Source organism: Lynx rufus, unplaced genomic scaffold (genome assembly GCF_022079265.1).
Source record: "Lynx rufus isolate CCGP_SWC_20201006 ecotype Redwood Valley unplaced genomic scaffold, mLynRuf1.p SCAF_9, whole genome shotgun sequence".
Taxonomy (NCBI): Eukaryota; Metazoa; Chordata; class Mammalia; order Carnivora; family Felidae; genus Lynx; species Lynx rufus.
In genome coordinates, this window is record NW_025814897.1 from 49,860,344 (window position 1) to 49,877,142 (window position 16,799).

The following is a 16,799-nucleotide window of genomic DNA, read 5'->3' on the forward strand; positions in this document are numbered from 1 at the left end:
TACTGAAGCCTGTAACATGCCCAGGAGCAGATTCTATGTAAAGATTTGAAAACACGAAGCATAGGGAAGCATGTTAAGAAGAATTCCCAGCTCACAACAGCGTGGCAGAGAAAAGCTAAGATCACCATATGGTTATTCTATCTGCCAAAGCACAGTGGCTTTTGCTTCTTGCACCTGAGAGTTATTGGAAACAACATTCCAGCGTATGTTAGTAGATGTTCTCTGTCACCATGCCAGGAAGTTATATAACTCAGAAAAATAAATAGAGAATAAAGTTCTTCGGAGCACTTATGCATACTTGTGAAAATCTCAGATTTAAAAGAGAGACTACTCAGTCAGACGTCAGAGCACAATACTTAAACCAAACAAAACTCTGAGGTGTAGTGTGAGGAGAAACAATTGGATTCCTCCCAGAGAAATTTCTTATCCCTGAAAGAGAGCAGAAAAATTAAAAAGAATGGCTCCTGGTCCTTTGAATGTTCCAAGAATGAAAGAGAGAGCCTGGTCTTAAAATACTTTTTAAAGTTAAAAACAAAAACAAAAACAAAAAAACTTCTTGTGGCATATTACAGAGTCTTTTCATATTTTCTTCTCAAAATGAGATCATTCCTTTGCACCATTTAAGAGCCTGAGACTCACATAGGGATGGTGAATAAAAAGCACCACTATCTCAAGCCTGCATTCTGAGCTTTTATGTCTCATTGCCTGTCACAAGGAAGCTTCCTGGACATTTTAAACTTTTTAAAAACTTCAATTCAATAAAAATGAAGATTTTCCTTTTAGGTCACCATTTCTTCTGGCAGACTGAGTCTAAAATGCACTTTATTTCCCTTTAATTTAACAGCTCCAGCAGCTTTTCCAGTTAAATCGACTGTTCATTATTGAGCCCCATTTATGAAGGGGCTGTGCAGTGCAGTTTAATGAATCCTTGGCACAAAGCTCCCTTTCAGGACTGGGAAAGAATAGAGGCTGTTCAGGCCCTGTAGGGCTGTATGTCAAAGCCAGCCCATAATGCCTGTCAGCCAAGGGCAGAAATTCCCACTGATATAAGAATGTGCAAGAAATCAACTTTCACCACCGACGAGCAGATTAAGACACGATCAGGAAATGAGACTGTAGGTTTAGAACAGTGACACCTGTTTGAACAGAGGGATTTTCCCATCCCTTGATCACTGTGTGCCTGGAGTGGGGGCTGGTAGAAACGGCAGCCCAGCCAAGGCCTCAAAGCCTTCCAGGGTCTTCTGAGAGGGGACGATCATTGTGGGTGGAGGCACCTTTGGGCTAAGTCTTGTGCTAAGTGCTCTCATATTCCTTTTTCTACTTTAGTCTTCATAAGAAGCCTATGAGAATTATTTACATGTAACAAGAGAGGAAACAAAGGCTCATGGTGCTTTATTTCTGGTTCAAGGTGGCAGTACTAATTAGCCACTAAGTGGCAATGAGGAGGTGGAATGTAGGCCTGTCTGGCTCCCCAGTGTCTGTCTTTTCTAGTGGTCTGAAGTGAGGCTCATCAATAGATTTTGTCCTTTGGAAATATCCAAGTTCTAGTCACTAGGAAGAGTTAAAAATTTTTAATTGCATGGGATATACATTGATTGCCTACTTTGTGCTAGGCATATGTGGTATACATTGGGATTGCAGGCAGATGAGCTATGGCATGAAAATATGAGCAGTGGTAGTAATGGGCTTCCCATACTGCTAGACAGGCCTGGGTTTAAGTCCTAACTCTGAGTGTATATAACTTGCATACCTTTCAGACCTTGGGAAACCTTGGGAAAGTCCCTGTCACTAAGCCTTGGCTGGGCTGCTCTTTTCCCAGCCTCTACCCTAGCTGCACAGTAGTCAAGTGATGGTGGCTCTGGTGCTGCTGACTACTCTCCTAAGGGTAACACAGTCCAGAGGATTTCTTCAGAAAGAAGTCCTGGATACTTTTGTGTAGATACTATGAGATCCCCTGATTCTCAAAATGGGTGTGTAGATTCGTTTTCTTTCAGCATCATGGAGCAGATCAAGCCTGTTGAAGTATAATTTTTAAAAAGGTAAAATCATGATTCTCAGGCAAATATAAATGAACCACAGGTAAGAGAGTCTATTTAATTTATGAATTAGTGAAGAAGCCATTAAGATGTTATAGTTGGTTCAAAGAACATTTAAAAAGCCAGGTATATATTATTACAATATTAGGGTGAGTTTGCATAAAAGCTGGGCTATAGGTCTCTGTGGTTCCATGGATAGAAATTTGCATATCTACAGGGCAAAATTCTACCAGGTGATAAGTAGTTTTACTAAATCTGGAAACTTCAACTAATAACAAATTGTGAGAAAAATTAAATTCATTATTCTAGACAATCTCTGGGTGGTCTTTGTGCCTGCGTAACAGTGAAAGAATGTAGGACTCACATTTCTACTTCATTTCCAAGTTTTGTGTAACTTTTATGACAAGCCTTATATTTTATCGACAAGTAAATTTGGAACCACCTAGAGAGAGGAAATGATTTTCCCACATCATAGTGAGTTATTGGCAAAGCCAGAACTAAAATCCTGGTCTCCTGTCTTCCTAAAAGTGTTTGTTCCACTTTACTGTTATAGAACCACATAGCAACCCTATCTCCTCCTCTAGAGACCAGGGAAGAGGAGAACTCACACTTTTCTGATTGTAGAGAGTGAAGGGGCATGTATTTTCTAGGGCAGCTTTTATTTATTTATTTTTTGGGGGGGGGGACAGAGAGAGACAGAGCATGAACGGGGGAGGGGCAGAGAGAGAGGGAGACACAGAATCGAAAACAGGCTCCAGGCTCCGAGCCATCAGCCCAGAGCCTGACGCGGGGCTCGAACTCACAGACCGCGAGATCGTGACCTGGCTGAAGTCGGACGCTTAACCGACTGCGCCACCCAGGCGCCCCTAGGGCAGCTTTTAAATTAAGATCAATGAAATATGGAAATAAGAAATAAATGCTAACTGACCCATTTTACTAAGATACAAATTAAAAAGTTAACCTTGGGGTTTACTTCTTACTAACAGCACAGAAGGTAGTTTGGTTCCTCAGATAAGGATCCCTAGAAACAGACCTTGAGATGGAGAGTTGTGCTCAGAAGGTTGATTGAGGGGGCTCTCCGTAGATACACCTGTAGGAAGTGAGAAAGTCAAGATTGTGCAGAAGAAGGTGACCTGCTATTAGCCTCAGCTGATCTTGTGGAAAGCTCTGGACCTAGGATGGCCTTTCACACTTGACTCAAATTGAAGCAAGGTGGGGGTTCTGGCCTTTGTAGCCCTCCATCTGCCAGTCATTGGTCTCTGGTGCACCTGGGGAAGGATATGACCTTGAGCAAGGCAATTCCCTCAGCAGTGGGCAATGCTTGATAAGGGCTAGGGCTGTCAGCCATTAGTAGACAATAGAGTCAGCTGCTGGGGGATGGGTTCATCAGCTCCCAGAAGGGATCTGGGCAGAGTACCATGATTTCCACTTTGTATGATTTTTATTACAAAGTTACCTGTGATAAAAAGATTTCAACTCAAGGGCCAAAACTGATAGATTAGTAGTGTCAGGAGTACTATTTTGAGAAGGGTTCTAAGCTCATCTGGGCTAAGTAGAAAGAATGTGATGATTGATTAGTGATGTCTTTTGAACAGTGAGTCTTGATGCCACAATTCTTGGATTTAATGATGGTATAGAGTGACTGCACCATGAAGTTTGCCTATGACCATCCTGGTTTATGCCTTGATTCCAGTGTAATTACTGATAAGCATTTTACCTTTTATTCTCAAAAATGTGGGGGCTCTTGGGTGGCTCAGTCGGTTGAGCTTCCGACTTTGGCTCAGGTCATGATCTCATGGTTTGTGAGTTCGAGCCCTGAGTTGGGCTCTGTGCTGCTGACAGCTCAGGGCCTGGAGCCTGCTTCGGATTCTGTGTCTCCCTCTTGCTCTGCCCCTCCCCCACTCATGCTCTGTCTCTCTGTCAAAATAAACATTTAAAAAAGTTATTTTCAAAAATGTACTCCCTTGGAAAATCAGTCATACTAAGACAGAAATTCTCAACCTTGCCATTCCTGCCTCTCTCTTCTGAAGAGTGCTCCTTTCTCTCTGGGCCCTATTTTGGAAAAAATAACCTAATATCCTCAGTGCATTTAGTCTTTCAAAACAGACTGGTAGAGGGACGCCTGGGTGGCTCATTTGGTTGAGCAGCCAACTCTTGGTTTCAGCTAGGGTCATGATCCCAGAGTCATGGGATCGAGCCCCAGATTGGGCTCTGTGCTGAGCATGGGTCCTGCTTAAGATTCTCTCTCTTTCTTTCTCTCCCTCTGCCCCTCTACCCCACTCATGCTCGCTCTCTCTCTCTCTCTCAAATAAAGAGGAAAAAAAAAAGACTGATGCAGAGGGTTTTCTTTAGCGACTTCTGCTTCTAGCTTGGCAACACAAAACTCTCCTGAGGCATAGGTGCAAATGTCCCTAGCAACCTTTCTAGAAAGGGCACAGAGTTAGTTCGTGGTGGTTGGACATGTAAGGCAAAGTACAGAGAGAATAAAACAAATTACAACCACAGAAAATAATTCTGCTGCATGGTAAAGCAGAATGTTGTAGATATAGCTACCATCTGGCCCCACTGAAGGTATGTTGGCAAGATTCTCAAGTCTGGAAGAGAATGTCAAGATCGTCTATCCATTTTATAGATGGGAGACAGGCCAAGGTGACACTCTAGGTAGTTGTGAAGCAGGGATCAGGACACTGGTTCCTTAAATCTCCCAGTCTGGAGCTTCTACTGGACCAGCTTCAGTTCGCCAAGGAGAAATTAGCAGAGTCTGTAGCAGTGACAACAACATGGAGTCAGCAATTTGGCCTTGGATAAAAGAAAAAGATTGCTCTCAGACCTGGGATGACTTGGCAGAGGCGCTGGCAAGGAAATTGCTATACGCAAGAGCATGGGCATTATTTTTCTTCTGTAAACAGAGCATGGCATCAGGTTGGGGGCCAAAGTCTTCTCTGGTGCCAGGAAAGTGACAGAGGCTAAAAACTGCTACCACGGATGAGGCGGTTTGCCACAAGCCATGGAACACAAAGATAAATAAGCTCCTCTGCTCAGAAATCTCCGGTGGTTCTCTCCATTTTCCTAAGATCAAATCTAAGCTCCTCTGCATAGCATTTGAGGCACCCTTTCTGGTCTTGTCTCTCTCTACTCCCTGTCTCACACCCTATATTCCAACGACATGGTACTCCCGCAGTTACCCTGACACTACCCTGCACTTTTATACCTCTGTGTCCTGGCTCACGAGGCTCTCTGTAGGATGCCCTTCCTACCACCTTTTTAAAAACTTTTATTTACCAAAACTCTCCTTATCTTTTACAGCACAACTCAACGGCATGTTCTTTATGAAGGCTTCTCCCCCTTCTGTGCTCCATGTGCCTCTATTCGAACGCTGTCCTGAGGACAGAAAACATGTCTGGCATTTCTCCATGTCTGGAGCGTGGTGTACCTAGGATATTGCAGGTGCTCAGCAAATGCCTGCTGAATGAATAAATTGACATGACTGTTGGACTAAAATAAATCATTGGGAATATATCTGTCTTCTTAGGACCAGGACTTAATTACATGTGTATCTTTGGTGCTTAGGATGGTGCCTACCACATAGTAGGTCCCAATAGATATTTCTTTTTTTTTTTTAAGTTTACTTATTTTGAGAGAGAGAGAGTAGGGGAGAGGCAGAGAGAGAGGAAGAGACAGAAAATCCCAAGTAGGCTCTGCACTGTCAGCAAGGAGCCTGATGCAGGGCTTGAACCCATGAATCATCAGATGCTTCACTGACTGAGCCACCCACATGCCCCCCAATAGATATTTCTTAAGGGACAGAGATAGACAAGTACACAAATAGCTGATATACGGCAGACTGGGCATGGAGACACTGGACTTATATTTGAAGCTAAACGCTGTCCGTACCAGCTCCTTGACCATCAACAAGGTGCCTAAGCTCTGTGAGTTTAGGTATCTTCAGTACAAGGGGGATGATATTAACTACCTGAAAGCGTTATTGTGAGGGTTAAATGAATAATGAAGGTGCCCAGTATACTTCAGATGTACAGTGGGAACTCAGTAAATGCTTGTTGAGTGAATGGGTGGATGAATAAAAAAGTGTCATTAAAGAGACTGAGGTAAAGCATCAGGAAAGCAGGAGGGAGGGAGATATGGCAGCCTGAGTTGGTGGTAACAAAGACCTGGGAGGGCTTTTTGAGAGAAAGGTTAACATTTAATATGGATTTGAAAGCAGAATAGGATTCTCAGAAAGTGCAGTGGAATTAGTGATACCTTATTCTACCTTATAGACCTATACCCTAGTTTATTTTCAGCTGCCCCTAATGCTATGCCCAACAAAAGTCACTATAACAATAATGAGGAAAGACCAAGCATAATATAGCAAAACAAGTGTTTAGGTAGGGGAGTCTAAATTCAGGTTCTCTTTTCATAAAAGTGATTTTGAGGGATTGGGGAAGGGAGATTGAAAGATAGGGTGGTATCCTAAGACTTAAAAGCTCCCCCTTTATTCATTTCCTCCTTGGTGCTGTCAGGAAATGCTTTCCGGAAAGAACAGGCAGGTTTAATGCAATTATGTCGTGTTGGCCCTCCCCAGTTTGGCCATGTGCTAGGCAACTCCAGCTGGCCTCACACAAGAGAAAACAAACTTCAGCTGCCCCTTAGGCCATTGTTTTAGCACTCCGCAGAGAAGGGTTCCAGCGGCTGATCCGAGCTGCTTAAGCTGTTTAATTGAATGAATTCAACCTCATATAATAGGATCTAGGTCTTTAAGCATTTCTGTCTGGCGTACCGGATATTAGGCTGAGGGCTGCTCAAGTTACCCGGCCTTGCTGAGACCCTGCGTGTCTCCAGTGTTGGCACTTGTCACATTCTGGTGTAAACCTCCGTGGGCTCAGAGCAGCCTTATGCTCTGCCCTGATGGATATTGCTCCGCATTGATTCAACTTAAGTCTCTAAGAGGGGTATGCAATCAGGTATTTGAATGAAGTCTGAACCAAAGAAGATTCCACATGCAGGGACGTGTAATTTTTCTCATTTGTTCTTTTTTTTTTTTAATGTTTATTTTCATTTTTTGAGAGAGACAGAGACAGAGTGTGAGCAGGGGAGGGCAGAGAGAGAGGGACACACAGAATCTGAAGCAGGCTCCAGGCTCTGAGCTGTCAGCACAGAACCTGACACTGGGCTTGAACTCACAAACCATGAGACCTGAGCCAAAGTCGAACGGCCACTTAACCGACTGAGCCACCCAGGCACCGCAAGCTTCTTCTTCTAAGCTGAGATCATGCTCTCATTGAGGCGACCCCTTCAGACAACTGCTTGAAGTGGTGATGCAAAAACCTAGCTACTTCTGCCTAGTGCAGTGCTCCTTTAATGAGTCCTCTTTGCAGCAGACGTCTCTGGGCTTGCAGAGACTTCTGTAAGATCTACGGAACTGTCTGAGGCCCTCCCTGCTGGATTTGGCCTCTTCTTTCCTTTCCTTTCAGAAGTCTCAGATATGCATTGGAATCTGAAGGCTCTCCTTGTCCAATTCTGATTTCTCTCCCTTTTATCTTCCGTGTTATCCCTCAAAAGGCTGCCTTCCCTGAAACTATTGGTTATAGAACACTTAATATCTTTTCCATCTGTTTTCCAGTCCTCCCTTGACATAGTTCTAGCACAAAGTTTAGTTTAATCAATATTCAATGATTATTCTTTTTTTTTTTTAATTTTTTTAACGTTTATTTATTTTTGAGACAGAGAGAGACAGAGCATGAATGAGGGAAGGTCAGAGAGAGAGAGAGAGGGAGACACAGAATCTGAAACAGGCTCCAGGCTCCGAGCTGTCAGCACAGAGCCCGACGCGGGGCTCGAACTCACAGACTGTGAGACCACGACCCGAGCCGAAGTCGGAGGCTTAACCGACTGAGCCACCCAGGCGCCCCAATATTCAATGATTATTCTATTATTAGTAAATATTCTTCACAGCTCATTTACATTTTATTGAAATTTCTTGTACAGCTTTTGTTTAACCCTATGTTAATAACTGCCTTATTTTGGTGGAGGGGGACTTAGTTTTCTATATACATTTCACTAATTCTTCCCTAAACAGGTTAACAGAATGGTAACACCTTCTTATAGAATTTAGAATGCTTTTGATTGCAAGTAGCATTATGCCCAGCTAAAAGTAGCCTAAACAAAAGAGGTTTATTATTTCACCCTTCAAGAAGTCTGCAGATAGAGAGTTCTGGGGTTAGTTAATGCAGTGACATTATAATATCATTGAGGATTCAGGTGCTTTTCACATTTCTGGTCTGCCAACCTCAGCATGTTGATTTTTTTGTTTTTTTGGCTTGCCCCTTCATGGTTATAAGATGGCTGCCACAGCTCCAAATATCATTTGCATATGAACAAAGGCAGGAAGGAGAACATTTCTTCTCCTCTTTCTTTTCTCTCCTTTTATCTCTCTTTTTGATATGTAGGTAAGGGGGTACTTTCCTTGAATTCCAAGAATAGATTTCTCTTAATGTCTCATTGGCCAAGATTGGATCTCGAGCCCATGCTGTAGTTAAAAGGGAAGTGCAATTGTCTGTCATATTCAGCCTCCACAGAAGTAGGTGGGCCCTGTCAGGTAAGGATAAGAATAAGGGTAGGATATTGAGAGCAGCAAGGGTATCTGCCACCTCCTACCATTATGGTCAAACACATAAGTATATCTATCATTTCCATTTATTTGTTTTGAGACATCCCCTCCTTCTCCAGGAATTCTCCATTTTCCTGTTTAGATTTGGATTGATTGTCATCCCTCAGTCTCTATATGGTTATTGTTGTGATATTTTCTTGGTCATCATCCAGGGAATTCTATTTGATTCTATCTCATGATGGATCTCCTGTTTTCTGGATACTCTTTTCTTCTATTTCTTAATGGAGTACATTATTCTTGGTTCCCTGAGAAAAGTTTCTTGAGAGATAATTTTATAAGATATTGTATCTGAAAATGTGGCTATGCTCTGCTTATGCTTGAGTGACCATTGGGTTTGGTATAGAATTCTAAGTAGGAAATAATTTTCTTTCAGATTTTTAAGTTCATTGCTCCATTGTTTTCCAACTATTGTTAATGAGAAATCTGATGGTATTCTGATTCCATTTTTATTTTCATTTTTTGTTCATGATGGTAATTTTTCTCTAGAGTCCTTTATTCCTTGATATTCTAAAAATTTATAATATGCTTTGGTGTGAGTCTTTTTTCATTAAGTTTGCCAGGCATTTAGGGGGTTCTTTTATTCTGGAAATGCATATCTTATAATTCTACAAAATTTCCTTCTTTAATTTCTTTCATAATATTTTCTTCTCTGACTTATCTATTCTCTTTTCTGAAATTTCTTTAGGCTAAATATTGAACATCTCTTTGACTTTTTGTTTTTTCTAGGATATTTCCTCAACTTTATCTTCCAATTCTTCTCTTGACTTTTTAAAATGTATTACCACAAGTTTCTAAGAGCTCTTTATTTTTTGATACCGTTTCCTTTTTTGGTAGCATCTAATTCTTGTTTCATGACTGCAATATTTTCTCTTATCTTTTTAATGTTATTTTATCTCTTTAAATTATAATTTATAGGGAGTTTTCTTTTGTTTTTTGCATTGTCAGTTTCCTCTGGGATTCTCATCTCCCAAGGATTTTGCTTTTGTTTTGTTTTGCTTTTGTTTGTTTGTCTCTGCCATCCATGTTGAGGACATTGCCCAAATATTTGATGAACCTTGCATGACAATTTATGTTTAAGAGTGGATAACTAAAAAGCTTACTGGAAGGCCACCCAACTTTTTCTCTTGTGCTGGTAACTGCACAGAGGAGACAACTCCAATTTCCTGATTGAGGAGTAGGTAACTTGCTGCAAACATTCTAGAAACTGAAAAGGTTGAAGGTCATAATTCATAATGCAGAACCTCATTTAATCCTCTGTTTTCAGTACAATGTTTCATTGCTCCCTCTCCATTGCGCATGGAATCTCCTAGACTAGAACCATTATGGTTCAGTTTCATAGAAATAAAAATCTTGTTTTCAAATCCAATTAGGAGAGATGTTGTTATGTGGCTGCATGGGTTGGGGAAGGGATCTTAGAACCTAACTGCTTCTTACACAGGCTTTCAACCAATTCTCCTATTTTCAGTACCTCTCCTCACTCTTGCTTTCTTAAATACTGAAGCTTTCCTGGTCAGCTAGTTTCCAAATCAGCTAGTTTCCAAATTTCTTCTTCCTTTTTCTTTTCTTTTGCCATGCTTTTGTAAATTATTATGCTTATAGATACATTTATGCCAGCATATACATTTTATATTTTCATTTGTCTTATTCACTATACATACATTTATAATGTTTTTTACATTTCCTCACTAATTTAGTACTACAAAAACTGCTTTGAAGCTATTGATCTGCTTTCATAGATTTAACATCCAGATGTACTGTGTTAATAATGAAGAGAGTGAAAATGTTACCAACAAAACCTGTAATGTGTAAATTATATAAAAATGAGGTGAAAAGCACCTCTCTTAACTGAATGGTCACATAATTTAATTAGAACAAACATATTCAGAACAAACATATTATAATACATGTGTAATAACTAGGATGTGATGATAAAGAATAAATTGAGGGGTGCCTGGGTGACTCAGTCAGTTAAGCTGCCAACTCGATTTCAGCTCAGGTCATGATCTCAGGGTCATGAGACCAATCCCCACATGGAGCCTACTTAAGATTCTCTCTCTCCCCCCCTCCTCCCCACCCCCACTTGCACCCCTGTTTGTGCTCACTCTCTATCTCTCTGTCAAAAAAAAGACTAAATTGTGATTTCTGTGAAAGTCATAATTAATTTTTAATTTAAAATTTATGGAATATATTCCCACAAAATTGTTTCAGCTCTCTTTTCTTTTGAAATCACTAGGGATCACCTGAGCAATCAATCATTGATAACAAGCAGGGGATGGAGGGCACAGTATAGGAAACACTGACTTAGTGATTGTCTAGGGTAGGAGAGTCTAATGTTGCTTTTATGGTACTGCTTGCTGCCCTGGTTTAGCAATATTCTAGAAAGCTCATAGCATTAAAAAAAAAAATTGGACAGGGCTCCTGGGTGGCTCAGTCTGTTGAGCGTCCAACTTCGACTCAGGTGGTTTGGCTCAGGTGGTCCCCATGGTTCACGAGTTCGTGGGTTTGAGCCTGCATCAGGCTTGCTGCAGAGACTGCTTGGGATCCTCCGTCCTCCTCTCTTTTTGCCCCTCCCCCACTTGCGCTCTTTCTCTCTCAAAAATAAATAAACCTTAAAAAAATTGGACAGACACTGGTAGGATGCGTTCCAGTTTGCAAAGTGCTTTCACATCCATTATCTCAGTTGAAATAGGCAGGGCAGGGATTAGCCTTTTTTTTTTTTTTTTTTAATTAAGGGATCATCTTTTATTTTTTTATTTCAAGTTTTTATTTAAATTCTGGTTAGTTAACATATATGGTAAAAATTGGTTTCACGTGTAGAATTTAGAATTTAGTGATTTCATTCTTTTATTTCATTCTTTTTGATGGCTGAGTAATGGCCATTTGGGCCATTTATCAGTCAGTGGCCATTTGAGATCTTTCCATAACTTGGCTATTGATGATAATGCTGCTATAAACTTTGGGGTGCATGTACTCCTTTGAATCAGTATTTTTGTGTCCTTTGGGTAAATACCTAGTGGTGCGATTGCTGGGTGGTTGGGTAGTTCTATTTTTAATTTTTTCAGGAACCTCCACACTGTTTTCCAGAGTGGCTGCACCAGTTTGCGTTCCCACCAACAGTGTAAGGGTTCCCCTTTATTTGCATCCTCGCCAACATCTGCTGTTTCCTGTGTAGGGCAAGGAGTATCTTGCTCAAGAGATATTTCCAAGGTATTCCATTAGAATGAAAGCTTTCTGTTTAGTTGCTTTTGATAGATTTATTGAAGTGTGGGGCTATTCTTCTGCAGAGAAGGCTATTATTTTTTTTTTAATTTTTTTTTCAACGTTTATTTATTTTTGGGACAGAGAGAGACAGAGCATGAACGGGGGAGGGGCAGAGAGAGAGGGAGACACAGAATCGGAAACAGGCTCCAGGCTCTGAGCCATCAGCCCAGAGCCCGACGCAGGGCTCGAACTCCCGGACCGCAAGATTGCGACCTGGCTGAAGTCGGACGCCCAACCGACTGTGCCACCCAGGCGCCCCGAGAAGGCTATTATTTAACAAATAGCCCATGAAAGTTATTTCATGACAAACCATCACAATACTTATTGGCTTAGAACTAAAATTTATTACCTCATATGGTTGTATAGGTTGGCAATGTGAGTGGTTATTTCGCAGGCCTTTCCTGGAATCACTCATGTGCTTCAGTTATCTGATGATTTGAGTGGGTTTGGAAGGTGCTGAGTGGCTTCACTGGCATGCCTGGCAGTGGTGCTGCCCATCATCAGGATTCTCCTGGGATTGTTCATAGTGTGGGGGTCTCAATATGAAAGTGGAAGCTGCACAATCTCTTGAGTTGGAAGTTGCAAAGGTTTGGAACTTGTGTGCTATCTCCAACACAGACTTAAAAGTGTGGAGAAATAAACCGCATGGGAAGTTTCAATGTCACATTGTAAAGGGGCTTGGACCCGGGGATCAGTGATTTATTGGGGCCATTTTTATAATGATCAGCCACAGCTGTTATTTATGAAGATTGGTCACTCCATTTTATACTTTCCTCTTGATGGGAACCCTTGAAAGAAATATCTGACTGTGTCTAGTAGCAAGGATTCTTCTTTTTATCCTAAGCAATTCATAACTACACTGATACCATGAAAGGAGAACCAGACGAGTAGGTAGTAAATCTTGGCTTTACACTGAAGCTATTCATTGCAGCACTATTTGTGATACAAAAGGTCTGGGAAAAAAACCCAGCTAAGTTAATCATAACAGGACTGGTTGAATAAACTGTGGTAGATCCACCCAGTGGAATACTATACAACTATAAAAGAAAAGGAATGAAGATATATTATTGTGAAGTAAAAAAAAAAAAAGAGGAAAGCATATATATGATTATCTAACAAAGAATAAGCCTGAACCCAAACAAAACAACAACGATGATAACCTATTGGAAGAGGGGACAAAATAGGGTAGAGGGGCTACAATGAAAGCTAGCCCTTCCTGACTATGTCTTATGGTGTAGTTTTGAGTTTGAAACCATGTAAATGTTTAAAAATTATAAAACAAAATTAAACATGTATAAAGCAAATTTTATATGAAACAAAGTAGAACAAGTGAACCCACCTGTCTATTGAATTCGTGACATAACCGCTAGGATTTTTTGAAGTGAAATTTAAAACATAGTAATTAGACTGTTCCTCACCAGTGGGATATGTTTGAAGGACAAAAGGATGGGGGAAAAAAGAAGGAAAGAAAAAGAATTGTTTGTAGTAATTATATTATTAAGAACATTGGCATTGTTATTATGAAAGTATTACACATATTGTAGCATATATTCTATAGTGTGTGTGTGTGCATGTGTGTATGCTATAGCATAAAAAAGAACATGAATCTGATCAAGCCTCTTCTTCTACTTCCCATTTACAGGAAACAGGGACCAAAGAAACATGTTAAATGACACCATGCAGATTGGATGCAACTAACCAGGTTTAGAATGTGGGAAAGATGACAAGGCAAAGACCAGTTTCTTCAATAAACCAATTGCAAAGAAAACAGAAAGTGGAGGCAATATAGATTAACAGAGATTTAAGAGACATACCAAAACAATCCTTTGCTATTTCTTCCATTGAGGGTTGGATTCTAATTTCCCTCCCCTTGAATTTGATCTGGCCTTAGTGACTTGCTCGATCAACAGGATGTAGTGAAAATGACATTCTGGGAATTCTGGGGCTAGTTTGTAAGAAGCCTGGGAGGTGCCACATGAGGCCACTTGCAGCACTGTCTCTGGGATACCTGAGCCTAAGAAGTCTGAGTACTCTTAGACCAGTATGTTGGAGAGGCCAGCATTGTAGGCACAGGTGCAGTCATGTGAATGATGCCATCTTGGATCCTCCACACCAGCTATAGTCGATGTGGAGTGGACCAGAAGGATGACTCAGCCAAGCATTGCTCAATTAGTAATCCATAATACTGTGAGATATAATAAAATGTTTGTTTTTAGCTACTCAGTTTTGGAGTAGTTTGCTATACAACTATAGACAAACAGAATAACATCTAATATTTTAAGATGGAAATTAAGATCTGGTGTTAGTAGAATGTGGTTTGCAGGAGGAAAGGATGACAAAAAACCCAAAAACAAACCAAGAGATATGTTTTTGGGCATGTTCAATTTGTGAGGTAATGTTATTTCATGATGAAAATGATAATAAATTGTGTGGTGAAATTGAGGAATTGATTTATTTTATTTGAGGTTTCAAAAATAGCTATGAGAAATTGGTATGGGGGAGGGGAGAAAAGATGCATAATTATTTTTCCCTTTATGAATGTGCATTCCTGACATCTCTGAGGACTAAGATCGTCCTGCAGGGAGTATGATTAAAGTTACAAAGAGGAAAACAAAATAAGTAAGTCAGCTCTTGATCCTGCTGCTATATTTACCCACAAGAAAGGAGGCAGCTCTCAGGTGGGCTTTTGTTGAAGTAATGTCCTGAAATCCAAGTGTAAAAGAACAATATGAAATCTCAATTCTCCCAAACTGTTTGGGGCAGTTCAGCCCTTGAGCCCCTGGGGGGCTTGGTTCCCAAGGAGACTAATCCCACTTGCTTAGCATTAGGTATCACTAGGGCAAAAGAGCTCTAGTCTGGAGCTCTGCAGAGAGGCCCTTGCGCAGGCTGGAGCTGGGTCCCTTTGCCCCATAGGAAGTGAAGTGTATTGATGTCAAAGCCATTCAAGTGAGTGTGCTCACTCAGGGTGTAGGAGGAGGGGCTGATGGGCTTGGCAGGATCTGGCCACTGACTGCTGAAACTAATTTCATCCCAGATAGAGCTCTTCCCCAAAGGAAAGTAGATCAAGGGGGAAAGAAACTGAGACCATGAGGTAGGGTCTACATGAGCAATTTAGTTGGATATTGGAAGCTCTAAGGATTTATTTTGGCTTCAGGTGTTAGTTATTTCAAGTAGAAGTTATTCTTTATTGCCTTATTTTCTATAATTTTCCATAAACACCCTTACTTTCACATAACCATGTCTCTGTTCGGGCTGTTCCCAGAGACATTGCTTGTTTTCTCGGTATGCTCAAATGCATCATTTAAGTCTTAGCTCAAAAGCTACCTGTCTATGCAGGCTTCCCTGACTTTTCTGAGCCGACTGGTGGGTCCTTTGATCCCATCAACTATTACACCTTTAACTTACTTCCATTGAGACATGTATTACATTATATTACAATGACTTGTTTGCATGTCTTTCCATCAGAAAGGGTAGAGATCATGGCTTCTGGTATCTGTATTCCCCAGTACTAATACCAACATTGTTGGTGTCAATAATATCTGAATGAATAAGTGACTGGTTGGATATTTTATGTCTAAGGATCAATTTTGTGAATCAGGCTATAGAACTTCCAAGCCATGAGTATCTTATATGTCTTTATATAGCTTTATGTTGACAAAGAACTTCCTCTTGCTCACATGGATTTTCACAATAGCCTTATCAAATTGGTTCACATTATTATTCCCATTTTATACATGGGAATATTGGGGGTTCAGATGGTTAAGTGACTTTTATATAACCAGTTGGATAATAAAAGGCAAGATTGGACTCCAATCTCAGGCTCTAATTTCAGCTCTTCCTCTGCTACATTATAAGTTTCTATAGCCGGCAAGTATAGCTGCTCTCTTGCATTTGAAAATAATCACTTTGTTGGGGGAAAGAACAAATGATGCTGATTTTATAGAGTGATGTGTTGTTAAGAAACTGGTGAGACCTAAGGAATCAAGAACATGGAAATTTGTGGAGCTGCTGTTTCATGCCAGGAGCTTTCATATGCCCCAACTCACAAAAACCTTGAGGAGTTGAGATGATCTCTGTTGTACAGAGAGAAAAAAGTAAGACTAAGAGGTATTATTTGCCTGCTATGTCGTGTAATTCTCACAAATACTCTGAAAACAGTTATGACCATCCCAATTTTCAGATAAGGAAACGGAGCCTTAGAAGATGAACTGACTTGTCCAAGGACATTCACCTAGCAAGTGGCAGGCCAGAATTTGAACCCGGCCTTATTAACTCCAAACAATCTCTGAGCTTAAAACTCCAAAGATAAGGAAGTGAAGGGATTTTACATATGAAACTTTTCACATTCCATTTATTTTGAATATGATTATGTTAGGGCTTAGTTAACTCTCTGCAGATTACAAGAGATTTTTCAGACTAAAGATATCAATTAAATGTAAAGCCATATGCAATCTGTGTCTGGGGATTTGTAAGAGTTGCTCAGTTAAAAGAAGGTGAAAAAAGATGTTCTTAGCAGTCAGACCTGAAGGCCTATGGAATGGTCATGTCAGAAAGGAGAAGGTAAGTGCTGACAGCCACATCTGACAGGTGAAAAACACAAATCGGTAACAGGCTCACACAATTTTCTTACTGCAAATGTCACCAAGAGTAAAACAGCCCGATCATGAAGAACAAAATCCTGTGTTACTCTAATAAAAGGAATATTATAACTGAGCCACCTTAATTAAAAAAATAAAAAGTTTGATTGAGCCATGTTGGCTTGGATAGTGTCTACTTCAATGGGAATGCTCTCTGGCTTCTCTTCTTTGCTAAGTCTGTACCTTCAGGGTGCTCAA

General features: G+C 40.6%; 1 long non-coding RNA gene across 1 annotated transcript in view; it reads left to right on the forward strand.

Annotated features, from left to right (window-relative positions):
• Positions 1–14,399, forward strand: part of LOC124506363 (uncharacterized) — a 30,803-nt gene extending 16,404 nt beyond the window's left edge. Inside the window, exon 5 of the long non-coding RNA XR_006960742.1 lies at positions 13,607–14,399. This is a non-coding gene — a long non-coding RNA (uncharacterized LOC124506363). The remainder of the gene's footprint in view (positions 1–13,606) is intronic.
• The last annotated feature ends 2,400 nt before the right edge of the window (positions 14,400–16,799 follow it).